Source organism: Triticum urartu, chromosome 4A, assembly GCF_056163025.1.
Source record: "Triticum urartu cultivar PI428250 chromosome 4A, HENAU_Tu73, whole genome shotgun sequence".
NCBI classification, from domain to species: Eukaryota; Viridiplantae; Streptophyta; class Magnoliopsida; order Poales; family Poaceae; genus Triticum; species Triticum urartu.
Genome location: NC_141876.1, coordinates 53,518,622 through 53,524,621, shown reverse-complemented (window position 1 = coordinate 53,524,621; position 6,000 = coordinate 53,518,622). Strand labels below are relative to the sequence as shown.

The 6,000-nt window shown below is 49.0% G+C and overlaps 1 pseudogene; it reads right to left on the bottom strand.

The window, feature by feature from the left end:
• Positions 1-930: 930 nt before the first annotated feature.
• On the bottom strand, positions 931-3,569 carry LOC125554588 (uncharacterized; annotated as a pseudogene).
• Between the last annotated feature and the right edge of the window lie 2,431 nt (positions 3,570-6,000).

Genomic DNA, 6,000 nt, shown 5'->3' with positions numbered 1-6,000 from the left:
GGACCGAGCTCGTCTCGCGCCTGGCGACAGGACCGAGCTCGTCTCGCGCACGGTGCAGCAGGACAAGTTGATGGTGGCCAGATGCTAGGGGCCGCTCAGTCTCTTTTGGTTGGGGTAGCGGCGGGTCTTGGATGAGGTGGTGTTTAGGTCTTGGATGCCGGGGCGGCGGCCCTGGTGGTGGTTGCACGGTACTCTTGGACAAAGCCCGTGCCTTGGTGCTGCCCGGTCATCATGGTCGTGTGGGCGGCGTGGTTGCCGGGGTGTGGCGTTCGGTGGCAGTGATGTTGGCCGAGGTGAAAACCTGCTCTATCTTCGGACGGACCGGTGGCGGCGAAGATCGCTTCCTTCTTGAAGGCGTCGTCGTGGCTCTCATTGCCCGTCATGCGGCTCCGTGGGAAACTCTGATCCTTGGATCGGGCGGTGGCGGCGCTCCAGCGTCGTATCCTTCCTGAAGACGCCGCCTTGGAGCTCATGGTTCGTCATATGTAGCTTCATATCTTCGGGGCGGTAGTGCTAGGAGTGGTGTTGCTGCGCTCAGCGCCTATGTATCCTGTCTTGGGTGTGTGCGTCTGTCGCGGTGGCGTGGCGATGTACTGGATGCTTGTGGTTTGGTGCTTTATATATAAAGCGGGGCGAAAGCCTTTTTCGGTAAAAAGGTATCAACTATGGAAACCAGAAAGTACTTACATAAATGTAGCTTGACATAAATAAGTCCCATCTCAAACCAAATGAATTCTCTTGGTGCCTTAAGAACAGGAAATGCCAAGCTACTAAGATTAGCATTGGAAGGTTGGATGATGGGGAAATATATAGTTACAAGAAAGTGCCAGGGCTGTGGTGTTTCACTCAGGTTTCTCCTCACATTTTCAGGACCTCTATTGCATACAGAGGGAGTGAAGATTTTCCTCAAAATGTGGGTCACTGTGGCCCCTAAACAGAACCAACGCCCTAAAATATATTTAAAAACACACAAGAAAAGAGCAATCAATCAAAAGATCAGCATCATGTTAATGCAAATGGTATTACACTGCACAGAATATGCATTACGTTGTATATGTATCTTAGCCTAGCCTCCTCATCCACCTGAAAGAGGGGAAAACACAATGTGATTAACAATGATGTAACAAAATATTAAAATGCTAGCCAGAAAATAAATCATCATACATTGTCATCAGAGTCTCCACTCAGATGGCGAATATGGTGCATTCACGTGACCACCAAGATATGCATAGGAATTGTTGGGATGCTTCAAACCAGCACTTCCATTATTAGTACAACCATAGCAGTGACCTTTATTCAGAAAAAAAAAAAGGAAGGGGGTTTGTCGATTAAATGACATGTAACCAAAAGGCACAAACACACAATAATATCTTTGCAGCTCAGGGTAAACAAATGTGTACATACAGTTATTGGATATGACTGCATGAACCAGTTTGAGATATAACAAACACAAAGCTCCAGGTTAATGGATGAGAATATGAGATGAAGGGAAACATGACACAATAGGCTAACACAAAGGTAAATGATCATATACTACAGCTAGAGCATTTACAATGATATCTAACAGATTACTAGTTCAATTAGTGGACTCGCATACTGTATTTCAATGATATTTAACATAATATAAGGGTGTAGAATACCATTGTCATTAGGTTTGACCATGCAGAAACGGGTAACAGCCATCTCTTCATATTCTCCTTCCATAAGTTTGATTTCAACGAAGAATATATCGCCGGTGACACATTCAGAATCATCATCTCCTTTAGTCTTCATGGTGAAGTTCAAATGATAGTACCTACTCGTCTTAAGGATGGTGCTATGGGGCTCAGAAATACATTGGTAGTGCAGAACATCGTTGAGTTCGTATGCAAGATCCTAAAAATAAGAAGCATGAAAGGGATCAGAATTGTTACAGGAGTAAGACAATATATAAGACAGTTCAACACTGGTAGCAGTATATAGAGCGCGAGGGCAGGAAGGAGAAAGAGAGATAGAGAGCAAACCCCCATCAGTTTGTGATCCTCATTATACTTGTCTACTAAAGCTTGAGCAAGTAGGCGCATTCAAGCATGGCTTCTCTCAATTATTTGCGATTTTGAACATTTCATCATGTGCCATCAAGCCAGTAGAGAGATCTTCTTCTAGCCATCTCCACTGGAGAAACCCCCTCTTGCTTCTTGAACCTAATTTAGATCAATACATTCTATATGATCAGTAGATTTTACTTTGTTAAAATTGGGGAATGTACAAAGTGATACTAAGTATTTTGTGTCAACGTCATCAGTCGAGCATAGGGTTTAGGGTGACAATTTTGCACAGAAGCCTATTGAATAGTGATCAAACAGCTCGTGGCAACTGCTTACATGCCTATTAAGTTCCAAATGCATAATTTTGTTTCCTTTTAAGAAATGGCATCCATGTTCCATTTTCAGATCCTCAACTCAGTGTGATCTCACTGCACTGCTTGTAAAGGACTAACGGTTGACAGAATTTACTGCTGCAGTTCAGGAAAAAATATACTTTGGTAGTCTTCAGCTATGCTTAAAATATAAGCTCTGATTCAACAACTTGCACAAAGAATTCACAAAAATTATGTTTCCTTAACTTTTTTTATAGTAATAATGTTTCCTTAACTTACTGGTAGCAGAACAGGAATCTAGTAATATCATAGGCTGGTACACTTTCCATCAACTTGTCAGTTTTTCTATATTGTATAAGTTATTTATGCTGTATAACCTGTGACTATCTTTTGTGGACAACGTTTGCATACATACATAACCAATTGAAAGGGGCACACAAAACGGGATAAATGAATTGTTTAAAATAAAATCTAGAACAAAGTTTCGAAGCGTTACATTATATGCTTGAGCTCATCAAGATGGCAATCGATGGCAATGTTGGCTTCCTGTAAGCTCTGGAATGGCCCACCCAGGTGAGGGTATATGTGAAAATCCCCTTCACGGTCAACCCTGATGTAAAACGTCAAGCCCCAATCAGAAGGTCTACGGGACAAGATGGTTGAGGAAAGGCATCGCCTCGATCTCACGTTGGTGTCTTGAGCTGCTACCGCAGGTGCCGAGCACAGGGAGGTGGCGGTGGCAGTGGCTGATCCTTTCACTGCTATGGAGGAGAGGAACTCTTTCAATGCCGATAACGAAGATCCAGGGTTAATGACACGCACACGCCGCCCCTCCTCACACCTGAAGTAGAAAAGGCTCGGCCGATGAGTATAGAAATTTAATATCTGGAAGTACAGAAAAGTTGATGTCTACTGTATAGGCAACTTGCAAATTGCAATGCGTATATAATATGTAGTAATATCTAATCGATAAACAGAACGACTCGATTTTCGACTAGATCGGAAGCAGAAATCGAATGTAAGTCGAGATTGATGAGAGGTCACACCGTGGAGATAGACGCCGCCGCCGATCGCTATCGCGGGGTGGGGCGCCGCTATGCACGTAGTTCCCGTTCGTATCAAAGAAAGCGATCGGTGGCGCATCGGCGACGGGGCGTTCAGCGTCGTCCCATGTACGGCGGCGGCGGCGGCCTGTGAGAGGGAGAGCCATGGGGTTGCCGGCGATTCGTGGAGAGGATCATGGAAAATACTCCTATAAGGGACCAAATAAATCCCGAACGTTCAGGTTTTAAGTATGTAACCTTTTTTTACGGCGGCTTTGTTCCAGTTTTTTTTTTTTAAGATTGCATGTTTGCCAACCTCGGTTAAATTAAAGTTGTCATGAAAAAGCGTTCGGGTTGTCATGCTTAAAATCCGAACGTTCAGAATTTATATTTCGAATATAAGAACATCTACAGCCAACTTGGCAAATCCGACCATCAAACGCCCGCAGGCGCGTTCACAAAAAGTGTCCGATCATGCTTCAAACAATCCATTTTACAATCGGATACCTCAAATTATAAATCTTAAATCCATACCATTACGTACATACAACGTAAACCAATCTTTAAGCAGAGCTCATCCGGCTCCGCCATGCCTATGTCCGACGGTCTGCTGTACTCCCCAAAGTGTTGGTCCGGTCGCCGGCGAGGTAGAGTAGGGCATGAGACACGAGCGGCTCACGAGACTCAAGGCGTCGTCTCCCATGCCCTACTCTTCATTGTCGGAGCCCGAAACCCTGATGGTGCCGGTGGATGTCAGATCGATGATGGATCGTCCTGGCACGAGCCAGTGACATCCACCACGACATGGTTGCCGCGCCCGGACTGGCGCATCATACGGGGCGCCGGAGAATGCAACTCCGTCTCGCGAACGTCTACCACCGCGAGGGCTGCCACAGCCTCCCGCGCCCGCTGCCTTGTACGGCGGGCACGTCGCGCCATGTTTGCGTCAGATGACACCCATGGTGTGTCCTCCGCCTTGGCGCACCAACGGACAAGTTGCAAACTTGCTCGTCCGCCACCATGCTCGGACGCCAGGCAGACCGCACCGTGGCAGCGATGGCACACCTAGCGACAGATACATGCGCCATTCGGGCGGACGCAATGAATTCCCGACGAAAGGAGTCCGAGCGCTACTGTTAGGCGGCCTCCTCTCGGGAGCAGCGGAGCACAAGCCGGGCGGTCATCTCCTCCTCGTGTGACGCCCGGATATTTAAGCTACAGTAATCTCTGCTAATAATGCCACATCACCTCGATTACCGTTGTTAATCTCGCGATGATTCAACCCTGTTCGGATTCAAAATTCAAATTCAAGATAAAAAATAAAAGTTTTCAAATATTAAAACCAAAATGTTCTGGATGTGACAAATAATGCATAGGTAATTATGGTGGAGAAACCACACTTTAATAAAAGGTTTAAATATTCAAATGTTAATAAACCGTAGCAAAAACTATTATCTAAATACTTTTAAATAATAAATAATTACAAAACTATTTTATTTAGGTGCCAAAGTTATTGTGGTAGAGGTATATTTAGTAATGCAAATTTGGGTGTTAATAGCATATTTTGCAAACAAAAATAAATTGAGAAATCAAATAAAATCAGTAAAAGAATAATAAACTAAAAGAAGTAAAACCAGAAAGAGAAAAGACCCCGGACCAACTGGGCCATCTCCCAGCCAGGCCGGCCCACCCCCGGCCTACACATACCCCCCCACCGAACCTAACCCTAGCCCCGCACCCCCCCCCCACGACCCCCACTCTCTCCCTCGTCCCCCCACTCTCCGAGATCTGGATCAGGAGGCCCGATGCCGACGCCCCTCGCCGGAGGTGCCATGCCATCGCCGCTCGTCGGACCATCGCGTCCTCGTCTCCTCCCCAACGAGCTACCACGAGCCTCGCCGCCCCGTCCGCGACCGCTCCGTCGCCGGATCTCGCTGGACAACCTCGCCCCCTTCACCCGCGCCGCCGCCTGGACCTCGCCGGAGCCTCCCCACCGGACCTCGTCGTCTCCTCCCCGAGCCCACCTTGTTCATCTACAGGCTCAAAGTGAGCTCCTCCTCCATCCCCCAGCTTGCCCCCTTCGAATTCGTGGTCGTACGCCACTGTTCCACCATGCGCCCGAAGCTTTGCTCCCGCTTGCACGCACCTGATCTCTGCCCTGTACGTGCGCCAACACCGCGCTCACTTCACCCCCGGCCTCCTCTCCCTCTTGCGACGCCGTCCTCCACTGGACCCGTTGCCGCGTCGCGCCCTCCCCCGCTGACCGCGCTCCGCCTCCACCCCCGCGCTCGGCTCCGCCGCCCACCGCCACCCGCTAACAGCCGCGCCCGGCCAACCCCGCGGCGCCTCGCCTATGGACTCCCATGCCGCGTTCGCGCCCCATGTCGCCCCGTCTCCCACCTCTGCGCCCCGCCTTCCGCCTCTGATCCCCACCGCCCTAGCACGACTCTGGCAACTTCTTTGGCCGCCGCCCCAGACCACCAGGCCGCGCCGGCGCCACTCCTCGCCTGATGCCGGCTCGCGGCGCCCGCTGGTCGTGGCCAGTTGCGCCCCTCCCGCTCGCCGTAACGGGCGCCCACGCGCCCGCAACCCTCGCCC